Raw genomic sequence first — 22661 nt, forward strand, 5'->3', positions numbered from 1 at the left:
AATCTAAATGGTGCAATGCATGCTGATTTCCTACGTAATGTTCTACCGATGTTACTACAAGATGTTTCACTGCATGACAGAATGGCGATGTACTTCCAACATGATGGATGTCCGGCACATAGCTCGCGTGCCGTTGAAGCGGTACTGAATAGCATATTTCATGACAGGTGGATTGCTCGTCGAAGCACTATACCATGGCCCGCACGTTCATCGGATCTGAAGTCCCCGGATTTCTTTCTGTGGGGAAAGTTGAAGGATATTTGCTACCGTGATCCATCGACAACGCCTGACAACGTGCATCAGCGCATTGTCAATGCATGTGCATACATTACGGAAGGCGAAGTACTCGCTGTTGAGAAGAATGACACATATTGCCAAATGCATTGGATTGACGGACATCATTTTGAGCATTTATTGCATTAATGTGGTATTTACAGGTAATCACGCTGACAGCATGCGTTCTCAGAAATGATAAGTTTACAAAGGTTCATCTATCACATTGGAACAACCGAAGTAAAATGTTCAGACGTACCTACGGTCTGTATTTTAATTTAAAAAAACCTACTGGTTACCAACTGTACGTCTAAAAGTGTGAGTATATGTTTGTGACTATTACAGCGCCATCTATCACAAAGCAAAGAACGTGGTCCAACTAAAACATTCATATTTCTTTACGTACTACATGAGTATATAATAACAAAATGGGGGTTCATATTTTAAAAAGCGCGGTCGATATCCGTTTGACCTATGGCAACGCCATATAGCGGGCCAACTATAGCGTCATCTGGTTTCCCCCTTCAAGCTAGACAAGTTTCGTTCTTTGTAGTTTTTTCGTTTGACGCTTATTTAGTGAGATATTAGGCCCGGTCACGATCAATGGACCACCCTGTATACATAAGCCATGGTTTTACACTAATGAAGACTGATAATCAAAGAAACAATTTTTCCTTCTGTCCAGACATAAGTGAATGTTACATTTTACAGAATAAAATTTGATTTTGCCTTTGCAATCTGGTTCTTGCACCTGTCCAAGGATTTTTTGTTACTGACCACTGGAAGATGCCAGTTGTGCGAACGAACTTTAGCGTCTGGACGAACTTCCGCATTGGAGCGTTCTGAAGAACTTGGACTGTCACTAGTGGGACTCCCCTTTTTCCTGGCAGCTGACTTATCTATTTTTTTTTAGTACTTTTATCACAATTGCCCTAAATTGAAGCATATCAAGGGTCTTATATTTAGGAACACCTAATTCTGATGAGTTTTGCTCGTAGTCAATCTATGCATTTACACATGCAATATCAACTGCATGAGCAAACATGCGTCCACTTTCAGGTTGCAAAACCGGCTATAAACCATCGAAAACAGCTGTTGAAAATCATGCTGGGTTTCAAAAGCAGCGAACTGCATGTTGTCTTCGGGTGCAAAGCCTGCTAAATGCCCAATAGGCGTGGGACGCCCCCTTTTCCTGGCAGCATGTCCGGATACAAAGCACGTTAGCAGATATCAGACTTACCAATCTGGACATTCAAAGATACTTTTCTGTCTGTTACGATTAGAATGGATATTTTTCTTATCCGGCTTTAGGCTGGCAACGCTGTAACAAATTCGTACCCAACAATAACTTTCTCGCTGCAAGTGCATTGTCGTTTGGATGGAACGAGTTTTTCGTGATTATCTCAGTGTTACTTATCATGCAGTTAGCGGGCTTTGCGTCAAGGCTACTCAGCTTACAATATACCGTATGATATAAGACGTCTAACATTACCTCCATCGTCGTCCTCTTGTTCAAAATTATCGCCAAGCTCATCGGATGGATCGTCAATTTCAGATGAATTAAGGAGCTCTATTACTTCTTCTGCTGTAAGCGGCCTTCGTCTATCTTGGACCCGGGGCATTGTGAAATTACTGTAAGATGACTAAAAAGACAGTGAAATAATGTCCTAAATTTCTATGCTATTACAACCTTTCAATCACAATGTCCTCGTTTGGAGACATGTACAAAGTTATAAATATGTCACTTACCTTTCGTTCTGAAAGACACCTTTAGTTTTCACCTTCAAGAATCCACCTTTCTACGAACAAATAATTTTTTTTTCCAAAATTTAGAAGATACTAACCCGCTGATTGGAAGTGCAAAGATTACTGGAAAGAGTCCATGTGACTGTGCACATTCAGTTTTGTTTTGTGGTATCACAGATTGACAGGAGATGTCGACACTGTTCTCAAATAAACTCACTGCTTGTGACAATATGAGCACGACAATTACAAATGGTAAAATTTAACGAATTTTAATATACTAAGCATTTACTTAGTATGTTCTTATATGTGGACGCCATGATCGAAAGGGTTAAGCTTTACAAGAACTGAACTGACTATCGACGTCCAAAACCACAGTTTGTGAGTAAACAGCTTTAGAACTCACCCAGTAATAATAACAAAATATATCCTACATGCTATTACTTACATGGGCAGTATCTCTGGGAGAGCAATGGATACCCGGAGTTTTGTGACCAAACAATACATCCGTTCGAACATTTTCCTCCAGTGCATTAGAAAAATAACTGTTATATTATTTTTCTCCTACGTATCACTGTGACATAATCCCATTCTTTTCAGAAATCTGAGATTGATTGTGAGCAGTAAATGTATTCGAAAGAAATTTCTTCAGTCGAAAACTGCTTTGTTCGTCGTAACGTAAATTCTACGTAGTAAAAGTTGGTTCTGATCTAACATAGACTTTCTGGATACTACACGAAAATTGCTTGAAATTATCAGTCCCCATCCATCCCATACATATCATTATCAGTCTTTATTCATAGCTGTCATTTTCTCAACAATTGTAGTGTACGTTTCGGAATAAAATACAGTCGCTAGCTGCACAGTTACGAATAGGAAATTTGTTTAGCTTTACCGGTTTCATCTGTCGTCTTCAGAAACTTATTATTTGTTTAGTCGGTGTCACTATCTTCATCACGGAAGCAAAATGCCATGACACGTCAAAAAGGGTACATATTTTACAGTGGGCTATCAACCTGTGTTTACAATCATCACTTACAATATGCGCGCTTCCTGACATGTCATGGAATGATGTTTCTGTGAAGAAGATATTGACAAAAACTAAACGAGCGTTAGGCTTCTCGAGACGACAGATCAATCTGTCGAAACCAGTAAAGTGAAATAAATTTCCTAATTATGCAGCTGCTGGCTGAATTTTATTATGAAAGATCATCAGTTTCCTTCATGTGGTGAGTTTTCATATTTGGTTTCTCTTTTAGAAATCACCCCCAGCCTTACTAACGTCTATTGGTAGTCAGAAGCACCTCATACTCGCTATGACATAATGGGTTTCGTGTCGGATGGCTTCCAACAACTAATCTTGCAAAGCCTAATATAGGAACATTGCTCATCTTAATTTTTGACGCTTTTTTTCTATAAATGTCTTTTGAAACAATTAATGTGTTTCAGTCGAAGCACGAGGTCAAGAAATCACGATTCAGAAAATTAGTTTTACTTAAAAGACGATGTTGTAATTGTAGTTAATTAATTAAGACGTTTCTAAAGGTACATCAATAACATTCACAATACTTTGCCTAGACCAAATACAATTTCAGGTTAGTAATCCTCCGACCAAGCGGAATCGTTTGGTATACATCACAATAACATTCTGTTTGATTTTTTGGTATGTTTCTAGCGTTTTTGCTTTGTATGTGTTAACCTCTTTCAGACTTCTTTCACGCTGGTTATATCAAGATATTATAAACACGATTTGCATACGATCAGAAGTGCCGCGTTGTGAAGGACGCCGAATGACATTTACGTGTACTGAGTTGTACATATAATCGGCTATCAACAGAACTTAAAATTACATGACACTTAATTCGCTTCACTAGGCACGTAATAATACTGATGTCCGCCGCCGGTAGCTGAGTGGTCAGCGCGACAGTATGTCAATCCTAATGGCCCGGCTGGGTTCGATTCCCGGCTGGGTCGGAGATTTTCTCTGCTCAGGGACTGGGTGTTGTGTCGTCCTGATCATCATCATTTCATCCCAATCGACCCGCAAGTAACCTAAGTGGCGTCAAATCGAAAGACTTGCACCCGGCGAACGGTCTACCTGACGGGAGGCCCTAGTCACACGACATTTACATTTATAATACTGATGTGGTGTAACGTAGCAAATTATTTCGAGCCTTACCACCTTGCACTGAGCCAAGCGATGTTGAAGTGTGCCTTATCATGTAGCCAGGAGGGAATCACCCCCATCCCCCCCCCCCCCACCACCACCACCACCAACATTCGATGGCCGACCGCGGTGGCCGTGCGGTTCTAGGCGCTGCAGTCCGGAACCGCGGGACTGCTACGGTCGCAGGTTCGAATCCTGCCTCGGGCATGGATGTGTGTGATGTCCTTAAGTTAGTTAGGTTTAAGTAGTTCTAAGTTCTAGGGGACTGATGACCTAAGATGTTAAGTCCCATAGTGCTCAGAGCCATTTGAACCATTTTTTGAACATTCGACGACATAACATTGCAAACTTCCTCTTATACTTTTAATCATTAGACTAAGATGACCAGACATCATCATTTTATGGGGACAGTCCTCAATTTACTTGACGCGTGACGAATGACCTGTAGAGACAAAAACAAAAAGCAAGACTGAGCGATGTATGGTATCAAGTCGCAAGCCAGCGCACAGGCCTCCACCAGCGCTCGATATACAGTAGATGAATCAAGGTCATGTTGTTTTTTCGGGTTTCGTTCACAGTAGCGGCTGCTTTATTTTTGAGGTAGGTAGAGGCAACGCGTTTACTTTCGTCAAAGTAAGTAAAGACTTACTAAGTAACTATTCCGTACACTTTTGAAAACGATTCCAGGTTTTAATTTTTCCTCTTATTCATATTTTCCCCTCATTTTCTCAATTTCTTCGCTGTTTGATTTGAAATTAATTTTTTGCGCTCCTAAAATTTTGTCGCCGTAAGCAGCCCCGTAGTCTTGCCTAATGGTAGAAACGGCCCCGATTACCGCGTGCGACCGATATGTTATGCACTTCCCAATGAATCGTCAGAAATAGTGTTAAAATTTATTTTATCTTTTTCATACTCTCTGCACAACTTGTATTGATAATACAACTATACTTTTCGAGATAAAGAAATTTACCTAAAACCATAATAACTTTTCTGGTGTTACGAAATTGAGCTAGAGACTGTAATGTATTCATTGATAATATCAGTTGAAACTACTCTGAAGCGCCAAAGAAACTGATATAGGCATACATATTCAGATACAGAGATATGTAAATAGGCAGAATACGGCTCTGCTGTCGGCAACGCCTGTATAAGACAACAAGTGTCTGGCACAATTGTTAGTTCGGTTACCGCTGCTATAACGGCAGGTTATCAAGATATAACTGAGTTTGAACGTGGTGTTACAGTTGGCGGGCGAGCGATGGGACACAGCATATCCGAGGTAGCGATGAAGTTGGGATTTTCCCGCACGACCATTTCACAAGGGTACCGTGTATATCAGGACTCCGGTAAAACATCAAATTTCCGACATCGCTGCGGGCGGAAAAAGATTCTGCAAGAACGGGACCAAAGACGACAGAAGAGAATCGTTTAACGTGACAGAAGGGCAATCCTTCAGCAAATTGCTGCAGATTTCAATGCTGGGCCATCAACAAGTGCCAGCTTGCGAACCATTCAACGAAACATCATCGATATGGGCTTTCGGAGCCCAAGGTCCACTAGCGTAACCTTGATGACTGCACGAGAGAAAGCTTTACGTTCTGACTGGGTCTGTCAACGCCGACATTGGACTGTTGATGACTGGAAACATGTTGCCTCGTCGGACGAGTCTCGTTTCAAATTGTATCCCGCGGATGGACGTATTCGAGTATGGAGACGACCTCATGAATCCATGGACCATGCTTATCAGCAGGGGAATATTTAAGCTGGTGGAGGCTCTGTAACGGTGTGGGGTGTGTGCAGTTGGAGTGATATGCGACTCCTGATACGTCTAGATAGGACTCTGACAGGTGACACATACGTAGGCATCCTGTCTGATCGCCTGCATCCATAGATGCCCATTGTGCAGTCCGACGGAATCTGGCAATTCCAGCAGGACAATGGAACACTCCATACGTTCAGAATTTCTACAGAGTGGCTCCAGGAATAGTCTTCTGAGTTTAAACATTTCTGCTGGCCACCAAATTCCCCAGACGTGAACATTATTGAGCATATCTCCACACCCTCGAACTCTTACGGATTTATGGAGAGACCTGCAGGATTCATGGTGTCAGTTCCCTCCAGCACTACTCCAGACATTAGTCGAGTTCATGCCACGTCGTGTTGACGCACTTCTGCGTGCTCGCGGGGGCCCTACACGATATTAGGTAGGTATACCAGTTTCTTTGGTTCTCCAATGTATAACTGAAAAGAGTCAGCTCATAGAAGTTATTTTTCTCGACTTTTCTTTGCTTTCATTACAGTAGCTATTGACGTAACAGCAATCACTTTTTAAATTATTATTTAACTATATTTTGTTGTGTGAGCGTTGTGGAGGCACTGACAGAGTACATGGACGACTTACGCAAAGTGTGGATGTTTTATTTGATTGAAAACCATGTAAAACATATGCGTGAGAAAATCGTTGTGCAGATAGGAATCATGTAACATATATCCTAGTGTGCATGCTTTTGTATAAAAGCAGCCAGAAGAGAAATCAGGTAATAAATCAATTAGTATCTAATTTGTGGGGATAATTCATACTGTGTTTTATGCAAATTGAAATTGGTTTCGTAAATACATAATTTCTTTTATAAATTGCTTTCTGTGATTCTATTACATGGCTTGAGGATTACTGCGAGCATTAGAGTGCTGGAGCTTTTACGACTGGCTGCCTAAAACATCAATCAATAGGAGTTAAGCGTTTCCCGTTCTTTGTGTAGTGCTTTGTGCTACAGTTCTGTGTGTCTGTGTGGCTCTCCTGAACTGTCTGATTGTATTGATCAATGTGAAACAGCTGCACGCGAATTTTTGTTAAGACGAATGAAATCTTGCGTACTATCGGTTCTTTTATCGGAATTATAAAGTGACTTTAGTTTTGAACATTATAGTGAAAGCTTGGAAATTTTACGTGGATTTGTTTGGAATTTGTTGGCGTGTTAACTTCCTCGTCATGCTTAAACTCCGCGTGGCTTATTTCGTGAACGTCTTGGAAAATTTGGCGAGCACCTCTTTCTAAGGTCCCTGGACGACTTCAGGTAGCTCGCGGATAGCTGTGAGTCAGTAACTGTATGGAACCTTAACATTATTTAGGTCGGATTGGTGGACTTGTGGCTGCTTTCGTGTGAAGAACTTGTAGCAATATTAGTTTGACAGTAAATACGCACTTAATGGCGATTACCAACATTTTTGGAGGCAATAAATCCTAATCAATTGAACTTTAAATATTTTCAAGCAAGTTATTTAAAATTCCGAAAACCCAATAATTTTACGAACTTTCAGATGTTGCCTGCAAGCTCGAGTCAGTGGCTTTTGCTTAGTAGACATTTAGACGATTTTTATTCAACACTGCTTTTGTCAACTAAACCAGTACCTGTCAATGCTGAGTGAAGCGACGGACGATAAGAAGCCTATTGAGGTAGGTGAATATTAGGGAGAGAAGTTAGAACTCGCCCTGCCGTAGTGGGGCCATGCGAATGACGTCACAATCCACCAGAAAATGGCCGACTAAAGATATTGGCATGGGCACTGGAGGCCGTCTTGTTTGTGAAGTAGGCAGAGTAGACGTGTTGTTCGTAAGCCATGCGCCTCGTGATGTGTTCCTCGGCATGAACTTTGTACGGACTTGTGGATTAAGTACTAGCTGCTACAATCTATTGTTAGCAAAGAAAAGTTTATGAATCTGCAGTTCATTGAACAATAAGTAGTTCATAAATACTAATATAATTACTTTTTGCGACTACTTAACAAGCAGAGAACACTTGTGTTTGATTGAGAGGTTTTGCCGAAAGCTGCATTGTAAACTAACTAAATGCGTACAACTACGTTTTGAAATGTGTATGTCTATATTGCAAAAGCTACAATGAATTTCTGTTCTCAGATACTGGAACTAGAAATGCAAGGCGCTGTAGTGTGGCTGGCTGTAAAAGTAATTAAAGATCTCTAGACGAAGCTGTCAGGATATTTTCTTTACCCAGCGATGGGGAACTAAAGAAAAAGAGGCTAAGAAAAATTCATACCGATTTCTCAAAGCTAAAGAAACCAGTAATATGCAAAAACTATTTCATTGAAGAGTGAATAATCAAGAGGGAAAAGTTTGTAGTTGATGGAGAAATAAATACATTTGAAAGAAGATATCCCAAGGTGAAATCAAATGCAGTGCCTTCAATTTTTCCCAATTCACCAGAATACTTGACAACAGCTGCACCCTCATGTGAAAGATTTTATGATGCAGAACGTGACAATCTTGAGAAAGCAATGGCAAGAAGTTTGGAAGATGAAGGGCAATAAGAAGAACAAATCACTGTTCAAAATTTGGAGGACATATGCAATTACTTTTCAAGGGCAACCCATCTCAACAACAAACTGTGGTACTGTATCAAGTGTAACCAGAAGATAGTGCTGTGTTTTATTGATGCCAGTAATTTATTATCAGCTATTTTAGGTTCTGTAAATATTAATACTGTGTTCTACTTTCTGTCAATAGATACAAAATTCCCCAGCATAAAGCGACCACTGAATATGAGACAGTAAAAACCAAGCATCTGTTTGATAGAATATTGAAATATGTTGAGTTATTTAAACAAGTGTTTGGTGCTTGAAAATACAGTAAAAGTGCTAGAAGATAAATATTCAGTTCATACATGTTCACAGCTGCAGCTGATAATTGAGTAAATTCAGTTCCCCACAAAAAATGACAACAATTGTATATATTGTAGGAATACATTATTACTGGCAACTACTCTGTATGTTCATTCACTGTAAGCATATACAGCTCTGCACAATAGTGGTTACCTATATTTGCCACATACATACACTCTTAGAAAGCTGATAGGCAGGTTCACTTTGAATAGTACAAATGTAGATGGCAGTGAAGAGTATTTGAAAGTTAAGAAAACATTTCTGAAAGATCATGAACTTGTGGTAAATGTGATCCACAATGAAATTTACGTCAAGCCTCGTATGATCTTTCAAGGAGGCATAATTTATGGAACCAGTGATACTGATAGCAATGATCTTGAAAAAAAGTTCAGGTTTTCATGGTATCCAGTGTATTTTCAAAATTTGAACATGTTGTGACTATCATACCAGTTAATAATTTAACTACTTGACAGATAAGAAATATGTTATTACATATACTTACTGGAGTAGAAAAAGTTGGGTTTACTGTGGTGGCTTCAATTTCAGATAATAATGCAGTAAATCGAAAAGCTTATGAGACACTTACCCTCAGTGGTATTCTTTGGCATTATATTCAACATCCTAATGAGAGTACTAGAAAGTTGTTCCTAATTTTTGACTCAGTAAATATAATGAAATATAAGTGCAATAACTGGAATACTAAACCTGATAGAGTCTTGAAGTTTCCAGGTTTTGACAGTTTTGAAGTTGTAGTTACTACAGACTTTAAATACGAGGCCTGTTCAGAAAGTAAGCTCCGATTGATTGCCAAATTGAAACCACAGTGAACATCAGAAATGTTTTACTTGTAACAATTAGCTACACCTTTCAGCTACTTCTCTACGTAGTCACCGTTCTGACTTAGACTTTTGTCATAGCGTTGTACCAACTTTTCAATAGCCTCGTCATAGAAGGCAGCCGCCAGTGCTTTCCGCCAATTCTCCACGCTGGCCTGCACCTCGTTGTCTGTGTCAAAATGTTGTCTTCAAAGACAGCGGTTCATGTGACCAGAGATGAAACTCAGGGGGAGACAATTGCGGACTGTATTGTGGGTAATCTCACATTTCCATTTGAAAACGATGCAGGAGCATCTTCATTGCCCCTGCAGAATGCGGCTGAGAATTGTCTTGAAGAAGAAACAGCACGACAGTTATGTAATGTTAGCTGCATAGCTTCAGGCGAAATTTCTCACCAGGCCCTCGTACTTGGCGGCAGACACTATTTTCTAGACATCTTTACGCACTCACTGCGAGATCAGAAATGAGAAGAGCGACGTGATGCTAACTGGGGTTATACTAGAGACACTACCCAACACATCTGTGCAAAGCTTTATCGGATTTTCATAGTCGTTTCCATTTCGCGACCGATCGGAGCTTACTTTCTGAACGCCCCTCGTATTTAGAACTGATGTAGAAGAAGAAAAAAGGTTCCTCGGTGAAATACATGTATGTCATTTAAGGCCTTCCTTCCTTCAAATATTCAGAGGAAAAATGTTAACCTTGCGCTCAAGAGTTTTGATGATAGAAATGTTGGCCGGCCGGAGTGGCCGAGCCGTTCTAAGCGCTACAGTCTGGAACCGCGCGACCGCTACGGTTGCAAGTTCGAATCCTACCTCGGGCATGGATGTGTGTGTAGTCCTTAGGTTAGCTAGGTTTAAATAGTTCTAAGTTCTAGGGGACTGATAACCTCAGAAGTTAAGTCCCATAGTGCTCAGAGCCATTTGATAGAAATGTTGCTGCTTTAAAGGTCTTACCTTCAAGAGAGACAGATTTTGCAGGCGCTAAATATACTTCATCTTTCATACAAATAATTTGTAGCTGGTGGCATACTGTTAATGTGAAATGTGCATATGAAGTTGGAAGGTTTAATGATCAAGAGAGGCAGCCTATTACGATAAACAGCTTTTTACAGTTAGGTTCCTAAGAAAAATGTCTTTATGGTAAAAAAGTGGAGGCAGAGTGTTCATAACTCTCATACTTTGAGCTTTCAGTTTTTAAGGCACTAAATAATACTCTTGATGGGTTTTTACTACTGATTCCATATGTATTTAAACGTTATATGTCAGGCTATACATTAAGTTTCAGAATGACAGTCTGGCAGGTGGATTTAGCAGTTATCATCAAATGAGTGGGGCAAATTATTTTGTAAGTTGCATTCAGATACTGAGAGTGAAGATTCAGATTCTTTGAAAATAAATGTACCTCCGTGTACATTGCTTCCTTGCTCTGGAATATTCGATAAATGTGTGAATGTTGACAAATAGTCTGCAGTGTTATGGGTGAATTTTGAAATATCACAGATTTAAGAAAATTTCCTGCCAGTGCTGATGTACATTACTGCTTACGCTATAAAGAAGAAGATTTTTCTAAAAAAATGTGAAATATGCCCTTCTTGGATGCTATTTGGTAAGGAAGCTGAAATTTCTATCCCAAATTATTTCATAACAAAATGCGACCTTGGAAAAGTTGACAATTCACACTAAGACCGATGTTACAGTGACTAGCCTTGCTTCGTTCACGCTGAAGGCAATATTACATTTGTATTCAGGTAGTTTCATAAGTGGCTCACATCAATTTTCTGTCTTGCACAAAATATGTTGCTTAAAGCTGGAGAGATGTTATCTTACTGAGGCTTAGTTAAGTGATGTCAGAAAAGTTTGAAAGACATACTGCAAAATATTAACGTCCAGTTCCATAAAGTAATGATACACAATCTCACTAAAAATGTCAATGATTCTGGAAACAATAATAAATGTGGCAGGCAGTTAAATAAACAGAGGAAAACGCAGAATATTTTTGTGTACAATTTTTTTAAAAAATTGTTAACTCACTGTATCAGTGGAGAAGTATCTACTGTTAATTAATATGTGGCAAAATAAATGCAATTTTCTAACACAGTCACTACACTTTCCACCACAAAATGAATTTTGTAGCTAGCAAGGTAATGCTGAAACTTTCTGGCAGATTAAAATTGAGTGCCGGACCGAGACTCGAACTCGGGACCTCTGCCTTTCGCGGGCAAGTGCTCTACAAACTTTTTTTTTTTTAATTCTTCTTTGAACACATTTTGTTCTAAATTGTTCGTTGTATTCGTTCGCGGCGGACGTCCCATGACCCCTGTTCAGGTTCTTCATTGATCCGTTCACTCAGCTTTTTTTTTTTATTACATAGGGTATATAACCCTCTGACCAAACACGCTGAGATACCGTGCCGGCGCTAATGAAATGATCGTAATCCAACTTAGCTACCCAAGCAGGACTCAAGACCCGTCCCTACAGCTTCAATTCTGTCAGTAGCTCGTCTCCTACATTCCAAACTTCACAGAAGTTCTTCTGCGAACCAACAGAACTAGCGCTCCCGGAAGAAAGGATATTGCGGAGACATGACTTAGCCACATCCTGGGGGATGTTTCCAGAATGAGATTTTCACTCTGCAGCGGAGTGTGCGCTGATATGAAACTTCGCAGAAGAGCTTCTGTGAAGTTTGGAAGGTAGGATTAGATTAGATTATTTTTTCGTTCCATAGATCCGTGCTGAGGAGATACTCGTGGATGTGGAACATGTCAATATTTTTTTAAAGCTGAAATAACAATACTAATAGTATGAATATGTACAATACATCATTTGTTTCTATTAAAAAATTCGTCAGTGGAGTAAAAGGAGTTGGCCACTAGTAAGTCTTTAAGGCTCCTTTTAAACTGATCTTTATTTGTAACTAAATTTTTTATGTTTGCTGGCAAATTATTTAAGATGAGTGTTCCTGGGTAGTGGACCCCTTTTTGAACTAAAGTAAGTGCTTTTAAGTCCTTGTGCAGATAATTTTTGTTCCTGATATTGTATGCATGAACTGAGCTGTTTGTTGGAAAAAGAGATATATTATTTAGGACAAATTTCATTAAGGAGTAAATATACTGAGAGGCAGTAGTTAGTATACCCAGTTCTTTGAAGAGGTTTCTACAGGACCTCCGTGAATTTATTCCACAAATAGTACGTAGTACACGCTTTTGGACTCTGAAAACTTTTGTTTGACTTGAAGAGTTACCCCAAAATATTATACCATATGACATTATGGAATGAAAGTAGGCAACGTATGCAAGCTTTTTCAAACGAGTTCCTGGCAGAATTGAAGCTGTGAGGTCGAATCGTGAGTCGTGCTGGGGTAGCTCTTTTGGTAGAGCACTTGCTCACAAAAGCCAAAGGTCCCGAGGTCGAATCTCGGTCCGGCACTCAGTTTTAATCTGCCAGGAAGTTTCATATCAGCGCACACTCCGCTGCAGAGTGAAAATCTCATTTTGGAAGATAATGCTGAACAAACAAAGTGGAAAAATGTCAGTGACAGACGTAAATAATGTATTGTACTTTTTTAAGAAACATGAGGGGTAAATGTATTACACTACTTTAAAAATCATGGAATGTGTAGTTTTTCAATAAATTACTATGTAAATGCTAAATATATTTCTTTTAAAAAATAATTCATTTCCTTTTGTCCTTTATGATAAGTTTTTAATTCAAATTTTGTTGATGTGTCTGCTAAGGAAAGACAGAAGATTCCACATTAAGAGTTGTATGTTTGACTAGACCGGTTTTTGGGGGTACTTCATTTAATATTTGGAGCTGAACACTCAAGTTCCTCAGTGTATGAGTGAAATTTAGTGGTGTGACAGAATGTGAAGTACAATGTTTCACATTAAATATGCTGCAATGAGATCTAAAACGAAAACATTTCATTTTTTTGCACTGTTATACAACTCGCTCGCTCACTCTCTCTCCGTCTCCCCTCCATAAGTCTACCTGTGTGTGTGTGTGTGTGTGTGTGTGTGAGAGAGAGAGAGAGAGAGAGAGAGAGAGAGAGAGGGAGGGAGGGAGAGAAGCTGTGTGAGGGGGAGACTGAATTTAAAATATGAACTTTATTCAGTAAATGAGTATGCAAATACTAGTGCATTTTATAATAATTTATAGCTGTAAATTTTGAAACATCTGCTAAGGAAAGACAGAAGATTTACTATAAGGTTTGTGTGTATGTTTCAGTTGTACACATTTTTTGGGAGTTGTTCAGTTAATGTTTATAAGATGAACACTCTGTGTATGTTGTGTTATTTAGTGGTGATGCAGAATCTAAAGTAAAATACTTCACATAAATTTTGATGTAGTGAGATATAAAACAGATATTTATGAACACAGATATGTATGTGTGTGTGTGTGTGTGTGTGTGTGTGTGTATGTGTGTGTGTGTGTGTGTTTGTGTGTGTGTGTGTGTGTGTGTGTGTGTGTGTGTGTGAGAGAGAGAGAGAGAGAGAGAGAGAGAGAGAAAAAGAGAGGGAGAGAGACTGAATTTGAAGTTACAATGTTTGACTTAAAACATGCTTCAGTAACGAACAAAACGTTGTTTGCGAATATCTGCGTGTGTTAAGAAGTTTAATGGCGAGTTTGAACGACATTATTTGATGAACAAAATGCAGTACTGAAACATACAACAGTTATTTATGATTATCATTGTGAGTGAGTGCTCCGTCTTTCCTTTCTATAAAAAGTCGAAATAGTACAGTGTGTTGTTGAACCGTGTTAATCAAACTCTTTTGAGGCCAAAGGTTTGAAGTAATTTGAAGATAATAGTATTACTGAGAGTAGTATTCTTTTAGTATCGAGAGTAAATAACAATCAACGAACAGTAACATCATTTGTAATTTTTCGAAGCAGAAACCACAAATACGCGAGAGTCTCTGAATAGGAGCTGGGTCACTAGAGGGCTGTGTTTCAGCAGTAACACCATAAAGCTGACGTCATTAAAGCGAACCAGGCAAGTGTCTTTAGTCGGCCGTGCCCCAGACTCAAAGAAGTAGACTTAACTGAAAGTGAGCAGTTGCGAGGATTCTTGGCATGACAGCGTTGGTGTGGCAAGCGCACGCGGATGTTTAATAAGGGAAGATGGTGTTACAGACTTACGCTGTACGTTGCTTTGAAGCTAGTGCCGCTATGTTAGATGCCCAAAACATTAGCAGATTACTATTTACGACTACTTCTTGTCCTTAATTCCTGTAGTGTGAACGTAACAGTTGTTTTAAAAGAAGATTTCACACTGATTTGGTGAATAACAATGCGACAGCAAGCATTTTTAGACCTTTTTCTTGTCTTAAATCTATACTATTTTGATACAATAATACGACGCGTTTCACCTCGTTAATGCAACTTTCTTTTTGTTATATTTTTCAAGTGACCCAGAAGAATAGTACCTGATGTGAAAAGGCTTGTTTCGTAATCCAGTATTTTCCTTAATATGGAATGACTGTCTATATTCTCTTCCCGAAAGCGACGAGAACGTATTTTGCTATGTTTGAATGGTTTCCAGACTTTCTGTGTCCCAGCGTTCACCCAGAGAGCTTTTCTAGCTGGATTTGTAGGAAATATAGATATGACAAAAATAAATACACTAAAAGTAAACAGTTCAACAAAAATTCATGTACATAAAGTAAAAATATTGCTTGAATGAGTCCACCTACGAATGAAATATGATTTCTTTATACTTCAGACTATAATCATAAACCTAGAATTTGTGATTAAATGCTTCCACCGGAAGCTAAAGTTTGGCGCAACTGACATGGCGGATGTCGGCTTGAAGTTTGTGACATCATGCTAACTTCCCCTATTATACCTTCATGCAAGCTTTGACAGCTTCAGATGTATCTTTCAGGACGTTACTGTATTCTTTATGCCTAATCTGAAGGTCGCAGCACTGATGCAGCGATATATTTCAGTGCATCTCACTTGTGTGTTTATTTTCATACTGAGCAATAATAACTTTTTATAAAGTTAAGACCATTCCAAACAACCGATGAACACACTAGAAGTACGAGGGACGTTCAGTGAGCAATACAACAAATTTTGTTGTCTCCCAGTTTCGGTTGACAAAATGCAGCATTTTTTGTGGGCCATCGTGGAATATTCCCGATTCAGCCGCTATAGTTTCATGAAGTCCCGACAGGTGGGTCCGCTATACGGAGCCTTCAAACTGGCAACTGTAACGGAGATGCCTTCCAAGGAGAGAGCATTCCTTGACTTCCTTTTAACGAAAAACCATGGCATCGCAGATATTCATAGGCTCTTGCAGAGTGTCTACGGAGACCTGGCATTGGACAAAAGCACGGTGAGTCGTTTTGGTCTATCAAAATCGCAACAAGGTTGCGCAAACCTGTCCGATGCCCCACGCGCCGGCCGCTCGCACACAACTGTAACCTGCAAGGTTGGAACGTGTGGACACTCTCATTCGAGTTGATCGACGGATCGCAATGAAATACGTCGCCACTCAGCTGGACGTCTCTGTTGGTAGCGCTGACACACTAGTCCACCTTTTGGGTTACTCAAAGATGTATGACGGCTGGGTTCCTCGCCGCCTAAGGAATAATGCTTTGTCGAACGTTGTCAAGAGACAGTTCAAAGCAGCACCTTCACCCGGTAAAGCAACGGCAACGGGCTTCTAGGACTCTGAGGGGTTATTCTGTTTGATGTCCTCCTTCATCAACTCTGAACTGTGTTGCGCTACCCTCAGAAAATTGAAGAAACTACTTCAGCGTGTTCGTCGCCACAAAGGTACAAACGAACTTCTCCTTCTCCATGAGAACGCAAGGCCATACACAAGACTACACACCCCAGAGGAGCTCACAAATCTTCAATGGACTGTTCTTTCTCGCCTACCCCACAGCCCGGATCTCACATCTCCCGAATTCCATCTTTTTGCTAATTGAAGGCTGCACTTTTCCGGAAGCAGTACGTTGATGATGTGGACTTTATTGGTGCAACAAGACACCAACAGAGTGGTACCATGATGGCCTGCAGGCCCTCCCAGTAAGGTGGCGTCGGATTGAACGGAGACTACGTTGAAAAAAGAACGGGGAATAATATGTTGTATTGGACTCCTGAATAAAGCCAACTTGCTTTCAGAAAAATGTGTTATGTTACTTATTGAACTCCCCTCGTAAAACCACAGTAGTTGTGGATTCGGGATTCTACATTATTAGTGGTGCTCGTATTAATGCCATTTAAACAAACATAGGTAGATCTCAAATGACATCTGAATGTCACACCAGAGGCGGAACTAAAATCTCGTATGAGTTCTCTCACAACACGAAAAGACGTCGAATACTATCGAGCAAAAGTAAGAAGATCTGAAGCACAGAATTAGGGGGATGTTACATTACATTGTTGAGTAGCGTATCAACATAAATGTTATGACGAATTTTGTGTGTTAGAGCTACTCTCCCAGTCCAACGAGTTCCGTTGCGCAGACGACAGACCAGATACAAAGGAAGAGGCCAGCGACTAGGTCGTTACAAGCTGAACACAGCTTCGTGGTCAGGAGATCGGCTGCGACCTCCTCAAAAGAACCACCACGGCAATAGCTTCAGTGATTTAGACAAGCCACGGAAACCTACTGCAACTCCGAATGACCGGACGTGAATCTGAATCCCATCATGTCGAATATCTGCCTGTGCCTTCACCATTGCACCACCTATCGAGTTCCTGTAAAATGTAAAATGTGTGTGAAATCTTATGGGACTTAACTGCTAAGGTCATCGGTCCCTAAGCTTACACACTACTTAACCTAAATTATCCTAAGGACAAAAACACACACCCATGCCCGAGGGAGGACTCGAACCTCCGCCGGGACCAGCCGTACAGTCCGTGACTGCAGCGCCTCAGACCGCTCGGCTAATCCCGCGCGGCTATCGAGTTCTTGTTACGCGAAGAAAAGGTTACAGTGAGGTTCGGAGGAGAGTCTAAGTGGATAGGGTCAGAGATGTGTGACTTATCAGAGGAAGTGTTGCTGGACAACTTCTCCCTCTCCTTTTCTTTTTTTTTTTAAAAAAAGGAAAAGTGCTTAGATCGAAGTGGAATAAATTAAGGAAGCCCTAGAGCAAAATTATCTTAATGACTTCCGTATGTAAACACAATGGCTTACTTACTGAGTCCTCTTCCCATCTACGGATCTAGCGCCAGTTGCAACTGATCGAAAAAAAATTGAAATTTGTGGTAAGGACTTATGGGACTGTTGAGGTCATCGGTCCCTAAGCTTACGCACTACTTAATCTAACTTAAACTAACTTACGCTAAGGACAACACACACCCATGCCCGAGGGAGGACTCGAACCTCCGATGGGGGGAGCCGCGCGGACCGTGACAAGGCGCCCCAGACCACGCGGCAACCCCGCGCGGCACAACTGAACGATGTACACTCTAAGACAAAAGAAAAATACTCTCTACGAAGGGATTATCCGAATGGTGCGGAAATCGGTAAATGTGATTTACATCCCACCGCTGGAGAGGGCCTCATCAGACTCGTCTTCGGCCTGGAAACTCATTGAGTGGAGTGGAATTGTCTTTAGTTATGATTCGCGCTTGGAAATGAGCCCCGACGATAAACGTAGATGTAAATAGTCTTCACGGGTTTGCCCGCGAAACTTACAACACAACTACCGGCAAAGCCTGAAGAGTCACAAACGTAGACGTGTCTGGAGAAGCTCCAGTCAGCTGTGGGAAACCAATGACTGTCGCCCGCCATACAGTCTCACAATTAGGAGTGGTGGTCCGGGGTGCCTTTTCTTTTCACAGCAGGAATCCCTTGGTTATCATCCGCGGCACCCTTACAACACAGCCATACGTCGACGGTATTCTACGCCTGTTTTGTTGCCCTTCGCAGCCAGCACGGCAAGCGATCCTGGGCTTACATTTCAGCAAGATAAAGCCCCTGCCCTCACACGGCGAGAGTTTCTACAGCTTGTCTTCATGCTTATCAAACCCTACCTTGGCCACAGTGGTCGCCAGATCACTCGCCAACTGAGAACGTTTCGCAGCATTATGGGTAATGCCCTGCGACTCTGCGACTATCTCACGATTTTGACGAACTTAGATAAGGACTAGCGGTGACCAATGCGTTATTGACTTTCTCATTTGTGAAGCTCTTTCTCTTGAAGAAATCATCCACTTTTTCTAAAATTATGTTTCTTTGTAGATGTAAAGTCGTGGACAAAACGAGCGAGACCCCTCGCCTTTTCGTTATGCTGATCCGCACAGCTTTAAAGTCTGATACACAGCATAACAGGCAAGGCGACGAAGTGCCACCAACATACTATGCACAGGCGTGAAATTGAAAAACTTTCCGAAATTTGTGAGACTGTTTTCCATCATGTGTAAGATTATATTAATGCTGATTAGTGTGTTAACCACAACACCTAAATATAATATATAAATGAAAGAAGAAACGCCAATTAGTATGAACTGTACTAATAAAAAATGAATTTCAGCTTATCGAGATAACATAACTGTTTTAGTAAGACAAAGTACCCCAGATCGTTACGAATTAGCAAAATATTATGGGCATTCGGCCGCGAAATGGTCTGTGTCAACGTTCAGACCAGTCATACTTGATTACCGTTGCTGACCTAACACCAAAGTGTGCAAATTTAGCGATGGGTGAAAATTCATAACGAAATTCAGTTAAAAGTCATTCAGTGCCACACTTAAGTCAATTCAATTATTGATCGAAGCGGAAAAAGTAGGCAGTAACAAGTATCAAATTCTACAAGAGTTTCATATGGACATCCACAGGGCGCCGGTACAGAATAAAGGTAGCAATAAAACGTATTGGGGACGCGAGAATTTCTTGAAATTCCTTTACTGATGGTCTATCTCCCTCCATCGAGATTAGAACTGAAAACAAACCAGACCTCCCTTGCAGTAGCAAACACCTTTCACTACGCTAGCAGACAACCCAGCCAACAGCCCTCTATTATTACCCCAGACATGAATAAGCAATTCCGCAATGAAAATGGCAAAATGATCTGCAGTTTCTGTTGCATAGACCTTCCTGGACTCAAAAACATGAATTGTCTTCCTTTATATCACCGATAATGTGACAATCATTCGGGATGTTTATCGAAATAACAAAAAAACTGTTATTAGCGAGTAAATTTAGTAGGATAATTCTGTACCACCCCAGGAAATAAACGACGACGTAGCTGCCAAATGTATTCTACAATGTTTCGAATTCTCCATTAGACGTGTCACAGCCAGAAAACATTCATTGGTCGAAGTGTTCCTCAAGGTAGCTAGTAATGGAAATTCTCGCACATCTAAAACGCGGTGGCATTAATAGTGGGATCTGAATTACCACGTGTATAGGCAAATGGATTTTATTTGCATTCCTGTAAACGTGATTTGGATAGAAAACGCAGCTATGATTAACATGCTGATGTATCGACTGCAACTGGAACATTTCGAATAAAGAGTAGGGGAAATTATTATGCGGCCCTCATCTTCAGTAACAGTGGTAGCTATTTTCGTTGTTTGGATTTCGTCACGTAAATCGGTAAAAATGGAACCCTATTAGTTTCACTTTCTTGACCGTCTATCTGCCTACCAAAACCCTTAATACCCGTTTACCTCGAGTACGGATGGACATAATAAGCGGAAATGTATCGCACTTTCTGCGGTATACGGTCCTTTGGTGCTGTAAGAAAGTGAGCTACGTCAACGCAATCTAAAGATAAGGCCGTTTATGTAAAGAAAATTTACGCGAAAGGTCAAAAAATGGCTTTAAAACTATGCCACCAAACTGCTTAGGCCATCAGTACCCTAGACCTAGAACTACTTCAACCTACCTAACCTAACACACTTCCATGCCCGGAGAAGGATTTGAACTGACGGCGCAAGGAGCCGCGCGGTCCGCGATATGACGCCGTTGAGCGCACGGCTAACCCGCGCCAGCAAGCTGTTGATATCATCTGGTGTCACTAAAACGTTATTCACTTCTGGTGAATAATTTTCTGCGCATTCCATTTAAGAAAGAATAACTAAAATATATTTGATGTCACGCTCGCAGGTTCGAATCCTGCCTCGGGCATGGATGTGTGTGATATCCTTAGGTTAGTTAGGTTTAAATAGTTCTAAGTTCTAGGCAACTGATGATCTCAGAAGTTAAGTCGCATAGTGCTCAGAGCGTTTGAACTATTTTTTATTTCGTTTTCCACGAAGTGGTGGCAGACGATGCTGTGGCGTCTTCGAAGCGCGAGTTTCTCCAGTGCTAGCTATCTCAGCACATCAGCTGAGTGAACTTGCATAGTATGCTGGTAGCACTTCGTCGCCTTGCCTGTTATGCTGTGTAGCAGACTTTAAAGCTGTGCGGATCAGCATAACGAAAAGGCGAGGGGTCTCGCTCGTCTTGTCCACGACTGTACATCTTATCTAACGATTTCCGTCCTATTCGGATAATTCCTTCTGGTGCATCTTTTTCCTATTTTTTTTTCTTGGAGTGTGATTTGCTAATTTGTTTCACCTCACTCATGTGTAATCCAAACCTGCACACAAATTTTGTCTGGAAGTTAGATGCTCTGAAGCTTGCTACTTCCTGGTAACAAATCATACTCCGCGAAAGGCGGTCTCAAATGGAACGCTGAAAGCTCAAGTCTTTGACCTGCACAGAAAGAGCTGAGTCATTTATTACTTGTTATTGTGCCCTCTTCGAAGATGCAGAAACTCAGTCAGCACTGCAGACACGTGTATCTCGTTGAGATAGGTATCTAAAGGCCTAATGAGACAAGGAATAATGGATCGTAGCGCCAGCAAAATCGTTTGGACCATCATGCAGCATCACGCGCAGTAATAAGCAGCTTTTACCGTCGTTCCAGGGAATGTGCAAACATTTCGCTCGCACAACCACTCAAGGTCACACGTATAAGCGCCATTATTTGTTCGAGCTAAGTACGGAAACTGTGATGGCTAATCTGACACTTATATTTGTGTATGTATATATGAGTGTACTTTAAATGCGTTATCACTATTGAATGGATGATTATAAATGTCAAGGATAAATTGTAAAATATTCCCAGGTTACTAGAAAAATAGTTGTAAAACTGAAATTTCCTATGTAAATTATTTATTGTCTTATTCAGAGATCTGTCAGTAATTAATATCTGTTTGTAACCTGCCTCTGTAATCCGAGGTCGCTAGCGCACACCTGTGCAGTGGCGCTCGCTCGGAAGTAAACCGGTTCGAATCCTGGTGGTGGATGAAATTTTCCGTGCCAGAATTTGGCCGGCAAAGGAAAGAGGCGGTGGCTTAACGTTCCAGCTCATCAGTCTTTGCGCCAATGTCCAGTATAAATTCCAAACTCATCCACAGCGTCCCATGAAATGAGGGCATGTGACACTGTTGAAGGTAACCTGTCCGTCGCATGGGACATTAAGATCGGCGGCCTCCTCAGTGCTATCCAAGAGGAGTTGGCTACATGCCAGTATCCATTATACTCACCTACACTTCATAAATGCACATATGACAACGCTCATATATCCGCAAGAAGGGGGCAATGTGCGTGGAGAGAGAAGAAGACCCCTTCCTACAGGCGGGTGAACACAACCGGTGTGGTTTCCCTGCAAGCAGTCCCATACGACATTTAATTTGAATTTATATGTAGGAAAAATGGATGTAAGTGTGGTAGTTTAATGTCTGTTGCTGGTTGAGATCCGCTGGTCTAAAATGTGTGCTCTGCGAAATCTGAGAAGAAATTAGTTCAATATGCAGCAAGGGATTTAGAAACGAATTCCGTTTAATTCGAATCTGTGTGGCTGAAGATAACGAGGACATGAAATTCCAATGTCCAAAGATGTCGCCAATGGATGTTGCGAGTTTTAACGCTTTTGTGTTGAACCCGGATAAATAGACACTCCGAATGAAGTGAGAGAAACTTTTTTGTGGAGTAAAACAATTTACTCTTGG

This window comes from Schistocerca serialis, chromosome 6 (genome assembly GCF_023864345.2).
Source record: "Schistocerca serialis cubense isolate TAMUIC-IGC-003099 chromosome 6, iqSchSeri2.2, whole genome shotgun sequence".
In the NCBI taxonomy this organism is placed as follows: domain Eukaryota; kingdom Metazoa; phylum Arthropoda; class Insecta; order Orthoptera; family Acrididae; genus Schistocerca; species Schistocerca serialis.